Consider the following 15,955-nt stretch of genomic DNA (forward strand, 5'->3'; position numbering starts at 1 on the left):
AGTAGGAATTCAAAAATTAAATTCACTGGCCTATTTTATGAACTCAGTCTTCCCTGGTTCAATTTTGATCCCTGTTCTGGGTCAGATTTATTTTTTTTAATAGATCGTCTCCTTCATTATTTCCTTTTATAAAGGTACTTGGCAGGTAAATTCTCTTTGCATGTCTGAATATGTCCTTATTTTGCTCTTGCTGTTGAATACTATGAGGTTAGATATAAAATTCAATATTGAAAGTAATTTTCTCTTCATCATGTTGAAGATATTTCTTCTTTGCCTTCCAGGATCTATAGTTGTTCATGAAAAGTCTGTTGTCAATCTGCCTGTCAAATTTTTGTAATTAATCTTGCTTTCCCCTCTGGCACTTTTTAAAATTTCTGTCTTCCCTTCCTCCACCCCTGTTCCCTTGATGTTCTGTAGCTTTGGTAAGAAAAATCTAAGACTAGGTATATTTTTATTTGTCTTTTTTTAAATTATTATTCTTGCTCTGTAATCCCACTATACTTTTGATTTGGGGACTCATGTCTCCCTTTAGCTGTGAAAATGTCTTTTGTCTTGCTAAACATTGTGGTTTTTTTCTACTCTCTACATTCTCTTCTGGATCTGCCATTAGGTTTAGGTTAGAGTTTCTTGCCTATCCTCCTTCACTCCTAACTCCTGTCATATTTTTTGCATGCATTATAGGTGCACCTTTTTGCACCTTTTGCACCTGTCATCTCTTTTTGATGCATTATAGGTGAAATTCTTATGAACGCCAATTCACTTTTTGTTTCCCGTTTAGAGTTTATCTTATCTAATACGTATTTAAATTTTTTTCAATGACGATTTTTCAATTCCCAAATTTTCTAATTTTCCCATATTTACTTCTTTTTATTTCATCTATCTCCTTTTCTAGTGAATACCTTTTTGTTCAGTGTTAGTGAATATTATTCCTTTATTTATCTCTTTAAGCATCTTGGACATAACTAAGGATAATTCAATTTATAAACTAAATGCATTTTGAAATGAATATGATCCCACATTAATACATGTGTATATATACACACAGATTGAAGAACACAAATATTTGTAAACCTTATCTAAATTGATCAAGTTTTAAGGGTTGATGGAGAGAGGTGGGTGGGAGATAGGTTAGATGGGTGATGGGTACTAAGGAGGGCACTTTTTATGATGAGCACTGGGTAGAGTTTTTAAGTGATAAATCACTGAATTCTACTCCTGAAGCCAATATTGCACTATATGTTTACTAACTAGAATTTAAATAAAAATTTGAGAAGAGCAAAAAAATAAATTGATCAAGTTCCTCTCCTAGTTTTATGCAGGGCTAAAAATACATGTCTGTATGGCCAGCATCCGTAGCTGTTGATTGTTTCATGCCTGTGCTATGCTAGTTGACATATGTTTGGAATAGCCCTCTGACTTTAGGTATAATAAGAGGATCATAGCATGAATTCTAGTTGCATTTTTTTAAATAACAGAAAGAATCGTAACAGCAAAGAAGAAAAAAACAAGCTGGAGAGAGAAGCACCATAGAATTGCTAGTCACCCATTAAAGAAAAATTGACCCAAACTCTGGAATTCATGTCTACCTTGTTAATAATACTCAAAGAGAAAAAGCCTGTGTAGAGCCTTGGCATTTTTCTTCCAGAAGAGGAAATATTACACAGAACCATACAATATTAGAATGGAGAAGGATCACACAGCCCACCAAAAAAACCCTCACTCTTTAGAAAGAAAGAAATTAAGAAACAGAAGAGTTAACTTGTCAAGATCTTCTGGCTCGAGAGTGTACAGGGTCCAGGATGTGGTCCCTGTTTGTTCCTTGATGCCCAACCCAGTACTCTTTTCCTATTTCATGGTTGCCTTTAATTCCAAGACAACTCTAGCCTCCCCAACATTTTTTTTTAAGATTCTGACATATGCCAGCAAAACTGTTCATATATCTCAACTTATGCATATCCTTGCTTCGCCAGATTTTTCGCTAACTTTATCTCACGTGAAAGAACCATGAGAAGTACTTCTTTTTAGCATGTAAACCAGCAAGATCAAGTCCCCAAAAATGGTTGTTTGGTTTCATATGCTTTAAATAGCAGAGTGATTTTTTCAGTATTGTTTTTCACTCAACTCAAAATCGTTTGAAGCATATCGTGCTTGTTTTCTAAAAATATTGAATGCACGTGGTACACACCTTTACACATTTAGTCTCAATATATTCTTATCTAACAAAAGTCCACTTCTAATAAACTGACACCTTAGAAATATAGGTAATGCTTCTTTTCATGGTCTTTTATGCTGCTTTATTAAAATAAAATCTTCCAAGATTAAGTTAGTATTTCGGTACTTAAAATGTAGAGTACTTCTGTGTATATTCTATATATTGCATCCATTGCTTTTTAAATATATTTGAGCACACGTTTTACTTTTCGAAAGTTAAGACCTCTCAGAATGTATATGGTATCTATTACAATGATTATTGTTAATAATTACTGAGAATCTACCAAATGTCAAATTCAGTATTTTATGTATTTCACTTGCCTTATTTCTCACAGCAAGGCAGTAATGTAGACATTATTGTTTCCATGCTATATATAGGACATGGGGAACCGAGGAACATAGAATAAGGAAATTTTTCCAAGGAAATTTCTAGCTGATGCAGAGGTGACATGTAACCCATATCTGTCTAATTCTAATCCATTCGTTTTCTATGTCATGCCTTTCCCCAACCTCTATTGCTCTATTACTGAGTTCTTTTGTATTAAATAGATTTTTCTATTGTGTCATTTTAATTCTTTTGTCATTTCTTTTACTATATTTTAAAAATCATTTTCTTAGCCCTTCCCTGATGATTATAATTGAAACTGTCAGTTTCAATTCTGAACCATCGTTCAGATTTTCAGCAACTTAATTTAACAGTGTATAAAAACTTTGCTCCTATATAGCTCCAACCTTTCCCCCTCCTTTGTGCTATTACTGGTGTACATATTACATCTTTATACATCAAATGCCTAGCAACACAAATATATAATTATTGCTCTATGCCGTTGTCTTTTAAATTATATGGAGGGAGGAGCACCTGGGTGGCTCAGTCGGTTAAATGGCCAACTCTGAACTTCAGCTCAAGTCATGATCTTGTGGTTGTGAGATCAAGCCCTGTGTTGAGCTCCATGCTGAGTGTAGAACATTTTGGAGCCTGCTTGAGATTCTCTCTCTCTCTCCTTCTGCCTCTCTTCCCTGCTCAAGTACTCTCACTCTCAGTAAACCAACCAACCAACCAACAAATAATAAATCTTGTGGAGGGGAAATAAAGAAGAGCTGACAAAAACATACATTTAAACTGTCTCACATTTACCTGTAATTTCCCTTTACCAATGCTCTTTATTTTTTCTTTATTTTATTTTTTCTTTATTCTAGTATCTTTTCAACTCCACTTGAGAGACTTTAATATTTTTACAGGGCTGACCTGCTAGAGAAAAATTATCTCAGTTTTTGTTTATCTAGGAAGGCCTTAATTTCTTCTTCATGAAAAAAATTAATTTTGCTGGATACAGAATTATCGATGGAGAATTTGTTTCTTTCAGCATTTTAAATAAGTCATCCTACCAACTTTTGTCTCCATAGTTTCTGATGACAAATTAGCTGTTAATCTTAGCGAGAATTCCTTGTATAGGATGAGTCACTTCTCTCTTGCTGCTTGTAAGATTCTTGTCTTTTGAAAGTTTGATTATGATTTGTCTAGGTGTGGATCTCTTTAAGTTTATCCTTCATGGAGTTCATTAAGTTTCTTTAATGTATGTATTAATATTTTTAAAAAAATCAAATTTGAGTGGGTTGACATTATCAAGAGGGTGACATAGGCTGTTCATGACTCAGTCCCCATCACAAGAAGATCAACTAGCAATGATCCAGAGCCAAGACACTATTGTGTTAATCCCAGAATGTGAGAGTGGAAGTGAGGCATCCCCTGGACCACAGAGACTAAAAAGGACTGTATTAGAAGGGTAACAACCACTTTGACTGCATTACCCTTGCCACAGAGCAGTAAGAAGCCAAAGTAAGAAGCCCTTCACGGGCCCACAGTTTCTCCAGTTGGTAAAAGAGAACCCAGGGTGGTCATCCAGCATCCCCAGCACTGGGTGATGCTTCCTGGGAGGCTTGTTAAGCTTATTAAGCTCTCACTTTATGGGATCATTGGGGGAAACTTCAGAGCTCCAATGTTGCAGACCAGATAGAGATGGAAAAGGGGAGCAGGGCTTAGAGCAACCAGTGCTGAGATCTTGGTGGACTATGTTCCTATTTATAGCAGTGCCCAAGCAGAGATCTCAGACAGCAGCCATTCTATAGAGCTGAGCTGGTGGCCTTGTCTGGCCAGAGACTCAGTAGTTCTGCCTGATTTGGATCCCCACCCAATGAGCCATGCTGGCTGTGGAGCACATCCTATGGCCTACCCAAGTAGGGAAGCAAACTTATAGTCCAACACAACTGTTCAGCATGGCCTTTAGTTCTGCCCCACTGGAAGGCATGGCCACAGATGCACAGCAGCTGAGGATCATATCCTATGTCCCACCTGGGAAGAGAGCCAAGTCAACAGTCCCACCCAACTATTCAGCATAGCTTCTGGCCCCAGATAACCAGGATGCTTGACCAGTGACCCTGAGCAGTCTCAGAGACCAGTCAACTACCCTACCCACCAGCAGAGCCCAGCATATAGTCATGCCCAGTTGGTGAACAGAGACTATAGATATGCCCAGGCAGGGAGCTGAGTCAATGACCAAGCCCAGTCACAGAATGTAGCTTGAAGCCCTACCAGACCTGGTATCCCAGACAGTGACCATCCCACCCCAACTCAGAACATAGTCTCTAGCCCCATACAACTGTGGGGTACAGCTGGAGGATCCAATCGACCAGAGAGGCTAACCAGTGATCTTGCTCAATAGTGTTTCATTCACTGTTATAATCCAGCAGTAGAATAATGTGATCAGTTCATGTGGATAGGTTAGTGATAATTGGGATCAATTTTGTCTAACCTTCCTTACTCTTCTAGGTAACTCACGCGCTAAGTACGAATAGCTATGATCATAATATTTTGATAACACTTTAACATTTCAATCAATTCATGTAGATGCTCTCCCTCATTAGTATCAGTAATGACATTCATTTGATTTATAAAATAATTTCATCATTAGTCATGGACAAACATTTTGCCTAGAAAGTTATCTCCAACTCATTTTACTAACAATGGAAGCAGAAACAAATAAAAAGCCCTGATAGTTTCACATAAGGAATTACTAAAATGTTATCTGCAAATAATTTTTTTTTTCCTAATGGACTTACTATTAAGTTGTACTGCAAAGGGTATATTAGGAAAAAAACCCGAAACAAACAAACAAACAAAAAACCAAATGCATCATAAGCACCAGGGTACTTGACAATATTCTAGTCCAATGTGAATTAAGTAAAAATTCCAAAACAATACCTGAATTCTTTAAAAAAAATTTTTTTTAATTTTAATTTTTATTTTTGAGAAGGAGAGCACATGCAAGTTGGAGAGAGGCAAAGGGAGAGGAAGAGAGAGAATCCCAAGCAGGCTCCATGCTCAGTGCAGAGACCAATGCAGGGCCCCATCTCATAACCTTGGGATGAAATCAAGAGTCAGACACTTAACTGACTGAGCCACCCAGGCACCCCCAATTTCTGAATTTTAACAAAGTACACTCATGGGACTTAAAAACAGAGACCAGACTATTGAAAAGAAAATGAAGCCCTTAAGAAGGTTAGGCAGACAAAGAAGAAATAGTGGAATGAAATGCTTATTAGTCTAATTCACTACCCTCAGGCCTAGAGTGATATATTTAATTACCTGGCATTCTCCCTCCAGTTGTATATGGAGGTTATAGATCAGCACATTTCTGAATCCTTAGCTGTTGGTTCAACACCTCCCTGAGTTTTGCTATATTTGCACACCTATAACTATCCCTGTAATGATTTTTCTCATGGTGAATATACCACATTGTTACATGCTTAGGATTTTGCTTTTACAACGTTCTTGATTTTATTTAGAACGGAAATTTTGTACGATAGCTGGGAAACGGAGAACACATAACCCTTGCCATAGACATAAGATAATATAATTAAAACTGTATATTGTTCTTCTGGATACTATTGTGTGTGGAAGGCTCTGAGCCTGAGACCTATTTTCTATTGGTTGGAAGAGGAAGACAGCAAGGGTGCGTGTTAAAGGCATGCCAGCACTAGAATGAGGCACAATCGCAAGGATCGAGAGAAGGTTGAAAGAGAATGCTAATCTCACCAGACGATTCCGTGGTGTTTAATGCTGTACCTGTGAGCGAGTAAAGCCTGAAATACGTCATATTCTTCTAGCCTACAAATTTGGGAAATAAATCAACATGAGTTCATGTCCTTGCTCCGACAGTCTCAAGTTAATAAACTTTTTCTATTAAAGTTTTTTCACTTGTAAACTGAAATGTACCTCATTTGAATGGTGAATATTCGCGTGATAGCAAACAGAAAGCTTTTAACCAGCATGAGTAAATCTTCGGGAAAAATTAACTGTTACCGTTATGTTTTCTGCACTCTATTGCCGCCGGACCTTCCTGAGCTTAGAAATGTAATTATAAAGTTGTTACCCCCACTCTTGAGGTCATTGAAATGCTTACTATATAAGTCATAGACTACTTGTCACATAAACAGTTAAAAGACATCAGCGAGGAGGCACATTGCATCTAGAAATATTTACTGAGCAGGAGGACTGACAGGTAGGGTGATGCACTTTTTGGTTTGCACAAAGGTGCCTGGGACGGTGAGAGCAGGTGGGAGCTGAAACTCCAACTTTCGCTCTGCAAACTAATCCATGGGCCCTGGCGTGGGGCTGCATCAGCCTCGGTGAGTGCTTTCCCGGGATTTGCACAAAAGCACCTTATCAGTGGTAGGCCCTCCTCCTCCTGCCTGCCTGTTAGGTATGCACGCGGTCATTGATCTGCGCAGTATGAGCGATAATAGAAGGATCACATATAAAGAATCCTAAGAGGGGCGCCTGGGTGGCCCAGTTGGTTAAGCGTCCTCCTGACTTCAGCTCAGGTCATGATCTCACGGTTAGTGAGCTCCGGGCGTGTCGGGCTCTGTGGTGACAGCCTGGAGCCTGCTTCGGATTCTGTGTGTGTCTCTCTCTCTGCCCCTGCCCTGCTCGTGCTCTCTGTCTCTCAAAAATAAATAAACATTAAAAAAAATTAAAAAAGAAGAAACGAATCCTAAGTGAAGGAACTCAAATAAGGCAGCATGCCAGTGGCCTGGCCAAGAAGGACCAAGTCAGAGCTGGTCCCAGAGCCCTGCGCAGCCCTGTCTCCATCCAGGGTGGTCCTGCCCTTCTGTGTCTCTGCAGGGGCTCGCACAAGCTCTTTTTGTCCTTCCAAGCAATGGCAAAGTTCAGTTAATCATGGAGTTTTGAAGGTGGAGCTGAAGGATGGATGGGGACTGGGTAAACAAGAGAGAGGCAGGATAGAGAACGAAATCCAAATTTAGCTGTGGCATAGTTGGGTTATTTTTATTTTGGCTAATAAGCAAAATGCAGAAAGGGATCTTTCCCCTTTTGTTAACTTTTAAAGAAAGAGACCACTGCCTGTGTCACTTGCAGTAGTTTCAGGGGCCATCCTTCATCTTCTCAGGGGAGGGAGAAGAGGAGACGATCCAAGGGCTGGGTTTCTTTGGCTCTGCCTCCTTATCCTCATTTATTTGCACCCTCCCCGCCTGTGACCCAGCATCACTGAAGGCCCGCGTCTCACCGGGAGGCTAAACATCTTGCTCCGGGGGCAGGGGGGGGGGGGGGGCCTCCTCTCTTTGTCCACCTGGGTAATTGTCGTGGGATCTTGGGCGGCCCCTCCCCTGTCTTCCTCAATGGCTTTGGTGGAATTTCCACCATGTGCTGGACACCGTGGCCAGGGGTAGCCTTTCATACGCTCTTCAGAACAATCCTAAAAAACGATTAGCTTTTAAACTATTTAGCTTATTATTCCCATTTTTACAGAAGAGGGCAGTGAGGTAACTTGCTCAAAGAAATGCAGTGATTAAGTTTCAGAGCTTCATCTGAAAAGTGGGCCTTGACCATTTCCAGGAAAGAGGCCTGTGTTCCCAGGGCTCTCTTGGTACTTCAGACCTTTTGTTCTACAAGGTCTAAGCTAACAAATCAAGTGACTTACTATTAACCAGTGCAAAAATGCTTTATCTTGAGGGGGTTTAAATAAAGTATGTAAATATGGCACTTGTTCAACCTTATATTTTGTGAGACATTCTGTGTATACAGTGTGGCCAACTAGAGCACCCCCAGATGCGGGTGGCATTGTCAGCTCCAAGGTTGCCCTTCTGTTGTAAGTGCCTTGGGGGCAACGGGGGCTTTGGGAAAGCCCAGTTGAGGGTCTCAGGGAATTCATCCAGTGGGAAAAGGACTGGCTCAATCTCTTGACTTCCAGGAAGGTAAAAAAAAAAAAAAAAAAAAAAAATTGACATCATGGTCAGTAAAGGACAGACTTTCTGCCTGTGAATGCCTTGTCAGAAGTTGGAGGAAAAGAAATAGAGTACACTTACCAGCAAGGCACCTCTGAATTGCACCCTGCTGTCTCTGTAATGTTTTGTCTGCCATAAATGAAGATAAATTTGCAGATGGGACCCTAGAATGCTAGCCTGGAAACTCTAAGATAGTCTTGGGTAGGTGTGTGTGAGCTTCTGTAGTCTGGAGCACAACACGAATCATTATTCATAGCCAATTTAAACGATGCTGTCTCTCCAGTTGCAAAAGGCAATTGCAAAAATAGTTTTCCTTCCCTCAGCGAAGTCTTTGCTCCTTTGGTAACTCCGTGAACCTTAGTGATTCTCAATCTAAGGTGACATTTTTGGTTCCTATCATCAGGGAGAAACAACACTGGAGAGTCTGTCCGCTGTTGTGTTTGCAGATTCATTGGTGACACTGCAGTCTGGTGCCACCCTGTCTGCTGGGGGCCAAGGGCACCAGGCTAGGAAGCGTTATCAGTTGCAAGAATTTCTGCTCCTCCGGTATTATAATTAATTTGTCTTATTACCATCCAGGGATACCAGGAACGAAATTCTCTCAGAGTTTCTCCCGAACGGGGCCTCCCTCCAACTCTGTTCATCTTCTTCCCTATACTTAAGGCATTTGCTGATGTTAACCTATCATACCAGGATTTCTGGGTCAGTAGGTCTGTAAATATCCACAATGTTCAGTGCTTGGAGCTGGTCTTTACCAAAGACTTCGGGCATTGTCTCAGGCCACTCAGCTGCTATAACAAAATACCTCAGACTTGGTGGCTTAAACAACAGAAATTTCTTTCTCCTAGTTCTTGAAGCTGGGAAATCCAAGATCAAGGTGCTGGTAGATTCGGTGTCTGGTGAGAGCTCTCTTACTGGTTTGGAGATAGCATTTTGCTGTGTTCTCACATGGTGGAGTACTGGTCTCTTCCTTTTCTTATAAGAATACTAATCCCATTGTGGGGGATCCAGCCCCATGACCTCATCTAAACTTAATTGCCCTCCAAAGGCCCTACATCCAAATACCACCCCATTGGGGTGTAGGGCTTCAATGTATGAATTTGAGGGGGACACACACATTCAGTCCATAGCATGCATGACCCCTGTTTTCCTTGTTTACACCTGGTGGAGTGGGTATAAATACAATGGGATCTCTGTAAATTGGGGCTAGAGCATCCTCTACAGTTGCTCCTACATAGGAAGCTGGTCCAGGGTTCCTTGTGCACATGGAGCCAGGGTCATCTACCTTCACCACTGTAATTCCTCGAAGTCAGTTCCATGCCTCTGGTGCAGAGGTCATTAGTCAAATGTTATTTTGTCCTCTAGTCTCATAGCTCATCTATTCCTTGTTCCTGTTGAATGGCCACTGGACTAATCAAGATATGTCTCCAACTGTTTGGATGATCATTCTTCCCATTGGTCCTTTGATTACATGTGGTTAATCTAGTTACAATTTTTTTTTTTTTTTGCTTGGCGATTGGTTTACAATAAAGGACTTGCCTTCCATTTGGAACCCTGGATCCTGCTCTGGATCTCTACCTTAGAGATTAGTCTCATGAGGCACTTGTCTGGGGCAGGGTGCTTGATGGCTATCTCGGTCTCTCTCACAGCAGGTCATCTAAACGGACTAGACAATAGCAACCTTAGATAAAAGAGGAGAAAGGAGAGAGAGGTCCATGCGGAATCAAGTGCCTGGTCACTCTGGGGTGTTAGACGTATACAAGACAATAGGAAAACCGTTTGAAGATGTTGAGAAGAGGAAATTTCAGATGATTGTTGATAATATATATGGCTTAGCTCTAATGAGTTTAGTCCTGGACCTGATTATCTGGCTTAAGCAAATGCTTAGTCTTTTTTAGGCTCCAACTTCTGCCCCAATAAAAGAGGCTATCTTTGCGGTGCGGACTAAATAAGATAACATAAACAACACCCAGTGCCTGGCCCTCTCGTTGTTCTCAGTGCCACGTTTTGAGCCTATTGGTGGGTTGCTAATGGAGACATGGATCTTCTTTGATAATCCTAAACTTTGAGCAACAACATTTGACATGACACTTACATTTTATCACAGATCCTGTCTCCAAAAATGTTCGATTTTTTAATGAACATCATTGTAAGTGAATCAGAAAGCCTGAGACTGACTTCTCATTGACCATCTTTGGAAACAAAAATGAAAGGCTATACTTTAAACGAGAGGGCTAAAACATATTTAGAAGAACAAATCACATAAATATTGCCCAGATAGCGATTCTTATTTCCATCTACATCTTCCAGTTTTAAGGCTCAGCCTTACCCGAAGTGGGTCGGCAGTCCTGAGCCCTGCTCAGGTGTTTGAGGCAGGGCACTTGAAGACCTTTACCATCTCCCCGTGCTTGCTGCCCTTGTAATACTTTGTGGATTGAGAGGGGCAAGCAGCCAGCCACGGGAGGGAGAGAAGTGAATGGAGGTGAGTCAGAGGGCAGAGAAGGGGTTGCCAGGGGAAGAGGATGGCAGAGGAAGATGTACTCACTGAATGGTAACTAGGAAAACTCCCAGGCCCCATTCTTCCCTCTCCTCTCCACCCAGGGGGAAGAATCTCTATGCTAATGTGCTCAATCTAGCATCTGTTAACGCTTAACATTTCTCCGTAGCCCCGTGCATTCTGGCACAGTCTCTGCCTCAGGCATGCAAATTTGCATTTTCCCTTGACACTGGTACAAGTAGCTTTCTAAATTTGCCTGAAATATAGCATTTGCAAGGTATTTTGGGAGACTTATGAAGAACTGGGCTGGAGTTAAGCTTCATTATTATTTTATAGACTTTCTCTTTTTTTTTTCCTTCATCTAATTTAATTTCTAAGGAAATTGTGAAGCTACCCATAATTTGAGAAATTTAAAGTTATAAGACAAAAAGAATTATAGCCCCAGAGACCACCTTTTACTGGCCGAAAGATGGAGGAGATGATTAAAGTTTGCTTTGAAATTAATTAAAAACATTTGTAACTGCTGAAAGTACTGTGCTCAGACTCCAAAGTAAAGATGTCCATTGTGTAAATAGATGTAACACCTCGAAGTCCTCTCCACTTCATAGGGATGGAGAGGAATTGGCTCTCTGGGATGTGAAGTCTGTTTATCCTGATTAGGTTAATAGCTTCACAAATTTTACGTTAGCCCCTTGCATTCCCTAATTACTAATCAGTTTTACACTTTCAGAGGAGCCATCACACAATTTATAGAATTGAGTTAACAACAATTTAGGAAATCATTCAGGCTTTATTCTCAGATCCTCAACATAATGAAGCGAAATCGCTTTTAGTTGGTTTGACAATGAGACCAAATGTTTTAACTAGGGAGGGGGCTGGAGGAGGAGGGTCCAGTTGGTGGGCCCCTTCTGAACCACTGCCTTGTCTGTTCCCTGGCCTTGCTAACTGCCCCGCAGACTGAGGAAGGGATGGGGTGGAAGCTGAAATCAGAATCTACCTCCTCCCAATTGAGATGATTACAGCTCCGCCCATAGTCATTATGAGCCTGGATCTCCTGCTTCCTTAGCCCCTCACTCTGGCAGCCAGTAAGTTTGCTTCCTTCTTTCCCTATTGGTATGTTTCATGAAAACAGTGATGCTGCTCAGAATGTTTATTTGCTTAGTTTTTAAATATAATTCATTGTCAAGTTAGCTAACATACAGTGTATACAGTGTGCTCTTGGTTTTGGGGGAAGATCCCGGTGATTCATTGCTTAAGGACAACACCCAGTGCTCATCCCAAGTGCCCTCCTCAACGCTCATCACTCATTTCCCCCTCTCCCCTGCTCCCCTGCCCATCAACCCTTGGTTTGTTCTCTGTATTCAAGAGTCTCTTATGGGTTTGCCTCACTTTCTGTTTGAAACTATTTTTTCCCCTTCCCTGCCCCCATGGTCTTCTTCTGTTAAGTTTCTCAGAATGTTTATTTTAACCAAACATGGTTTAGTTCTTCAGAGCGTAGACCTGAGAATAAAGACAAATTCTGAGATGGATTTCCATTTTTATCTTTTATCACTTCCTAGTTTTGTGATTTTTTTATGTATTTTTTTTTTTATTTTAGAGAGAGAGAGCATGGGGGAAGGGCAGGGAGAAAGTGGGAGACAGAGGATCTGAAGTGGGCTCCCCACTGACAGCAACGAGCCTCACACAGGGCTCAAACTCACAAACCATGAGGTCATGACCTGAGCCAAAGTCGGACACTTAACCGACTGAGCCACCCAGGTGCCCCCTAGTTTTGTGATTTCTAAGCAAGTTACTGTAACTGGACAAACGCCAATTTCTTCATCTGTAAAATGAGAATAATGCCTACGTGACAGTGTTATTGTAGGGTATTAAAATATCTGAATAGAACTCCAAGTGGGATCCAGAATATTGTTGATTGCGGAGCTGGTAAATTAGTGACTCATGCACACGGGGCTTGATTTTCTTTTAAAGCAGAAAAAAGAAATTTTCAGGGGTGCTTCATAAGCAGAGGAAGATGAGTTGGAGGAGGCAGATGGAGAGGGAGTCAGGCCATTTGTCACCCTCTCAGTCCCTTGGTTTGATCTTGGTCACAGTGGATGGAGATGGGAGCCAGACATCTACAAAAATTCGCTCTCGGAGTGCTGGTTACAGCGAGACACCATTAGAGAGAAAGGGCGTTCTCCTCCTCCTGCATAGACCACAGAACTACTATCACCCCTTGAGGACTGTCGGCTCTGAGAGAAGCAACGGTGAGTGTTTTCATGGTGAACGGCTGCTGTGGTTGTCGGAGGCACTGTCCCATGGCTCAGTGGATGGCCATCAGATGGAGATGGGGCATGAGGAACAAAAATGCCAGAGAAGCTTGCTGGAAGATGGTTTGAGATTAGGACCAGTTTGTGAGTAAATGGGAGGCACCTTGTGGAAAATACCAGCTTTGGGGGGTGGAGGAGTGTCGGGATTTAAGTTACTATTGCTGACCTCACCCCATTTCTGTCCAAAACCTCGTAAGGACATTTCAGGCTGCAAAAAATTAAATGAGATAATGCGTATAAAGTGCCTGCTACTGAAACAGATTCACTGCTTCCTGGATGATCGTTATGGTTATTAATCATTCACAAATACCATAGTATTTTTTGAGAGTCTATTAGGTGCCAAACACTGTTCTAGGCATGGAGGGTACAGTGATGAACAACAATATTGATAAAACCCCGATCTCATGAAGCTGATAATCTAGTGGGGGAGGAGAAAAATAATGTGATTTCAGATAATGATTCACACTGTAGGAAAAAAAAAAAGAGACAATTAGATTGGAGAGGTTAGGGCGTTATTTATTTGAGGCAAATTTTCATGTGTGCGTGAAGCAGAAGGGGGTGTGTGTGGGAGTGTGGGGGGTCCCCAGTCATGTTGTTTGACTTGAACAGAACAACTGGGTGATGACAGTGCTAAAGGACACCTCATGTTCCACGTGCACATATTTCAACAGGCATAACCCAGCATTTTTCTCATTGCCCCAGTTTCGTTTTCTTTTCAAAGAAGCCATTACAACCATCTTGGATACATGCAATAGTTTGGTTACAATTCCAGCACCAGTGTCTTAGAAACCTATCAACCACCATGAGATGACACGGAGCCTCTGGATGGGCCTGGAGAAATCGCAGTGTGGCAGTCTCCACTGCTGTGAGTGGTTTTATTTTATCCGGCCCCCATCTTCTGATGTAACAACAGGGGTGGTCTTGCACAGCAAAGACAAAAATTGTCTTCAAGGGTTTGGCGAGTTCTCCTCCAACAGTCGGCCTGGGTAGCCTCCAGTAGCTTCTGTTCCAGCACAACTTTCTCTTGCTACACAGTATTAACAAGAGGGCAGGGTGCCTGCTGCTGGCTCTCGTTGTTAAAGCCAGATCAGTTGCTTAGACTCAGAACTTAATGAGTTTGTACCCAAAATGTACTAGTTGGTAAATATTTTGAATTGCACTCCTGCTTTTTTTTTTTTTTGTTAAAGCTTATTTATTTTTGAGAGAGAGAGAGAGAGAGAGAGAGAGAGAGAGAGAGAGAGAGAGAGTGCACGAGCAGGGGAAGAGCAGAGAGAGAGAGAAAGAGAGAATCCCAAGCAGGCTGGTTCCATGAACTGTTGAGATCATGGCCTGAGCTGAAATCAAGAGTCAGAGGCTCAACCGACTGAGCCACCCAGACGCCCCTGCCCTTCTGCTTTTAAGCACGTATCAGTGAAGCTAATTTCCAGCACAGTATATGCAAATACATCTCTACTTACTATGTGTCCACACTCTTGCCCATCTTATTCTACAACATAAGAAAACAAGTCAGCCCATCTCTCCTGGCGTTCGCACTTGAGATGTTGTCTTTCTCCCTGATGCTGCTTTCCTGTGGCTCTCAACAGGTGGTTGGTTTGTTAAGGGAGGGGCCAGCTCTTACTGATCTTTGCTTCACAGGAGCCATTTGAATGGCTTTCATGAAGAGATACCTAATGAACGTGCCGATTAAGAAACAGTGTCCCAACTTATTTCTTTCCCTGTAGAACAGATGAAGTGGAATTTTAGAGTAATTGTTGACAGGTCCTTAACACACTCATCTGATATGTGATTTGGGTTGTTGAGACTGCCTTTTATCTTTAAATTTGAAATGTTTCCCAGCTGGCAAGGGGCCACTTTCGGTAATAGCTTCCCTCCTCTACTTAGCTTTTCACCAAAGCCAGACTCTGAGGTAGTTTTCCTATTCTTCAGTCCCCTTCAGCCATAAATTTATTAAGGAAGGGCACCAGGGCTATAAAATCGGGGATGGCAGGATGACATAGTATTTCCAAAGTCACTTCATGAGGCAGGTTGTAATAACAGCGGATCAACAAATCATTCACATTTTTCCAGTAAGTAGTACATGCATGCGTGGTCTCGTAACACCTACATGAAAGTTTATTGAGTGGTACAAATGAATACAAAATTAAAATCTGCTGAAGGAACTTGTTTAGATTGCACGTACTGTGCAAATATGGGAAACCTTTTTTTATTATGACAGATGATCTTGTCTTGTATATTCTCTTAAGGCAATTTATTCTTAAGCATTAATTGAAGTAGCAATTCACTTTACATTTCTGAACACCTAGAATTCTGCCCAAGTTAGCCACTCCCATAGCTTTAGGGTCAATATAAATACATATGAAAACAGTCTCTAATGGGGGCCCTGCTGATGTCTGTTCTTATTTTTTAATGTTTTCTTTATTTCTGAGAGAGAAAGCGAGAGCATGAGCAGGGGAGGGGCAGAGAGAGGGCGACAGAGGATTCGAAGCTGCTTTTATGCTGACAGCAGAAAGCCCGATTTATGAAAGTTAAAAATGCATAAATATGCATGTATATGTATATATAGATATAAAAATACATTTACGCTTTATATAATTAAAAAAAAGCAGAATGCTTCTCAAACATACAGTTAGAATTT

This window comes from Acinonyx jubatus, chromosome B1 (genome assembly GCF_027475565.1).
Source record: "Acinonyx jubatus isolate Ajub_Pintada_27869175 chromosome B1, VMU_Ajub_asm_v1.0, whole genome shotgun sequence".
Lineage (NCBI taxonomy): Eukaryota > Metazoa > Chordata > Mammalia > Carnivora > Felidae > Acinonyx > Acinonyx jubatus.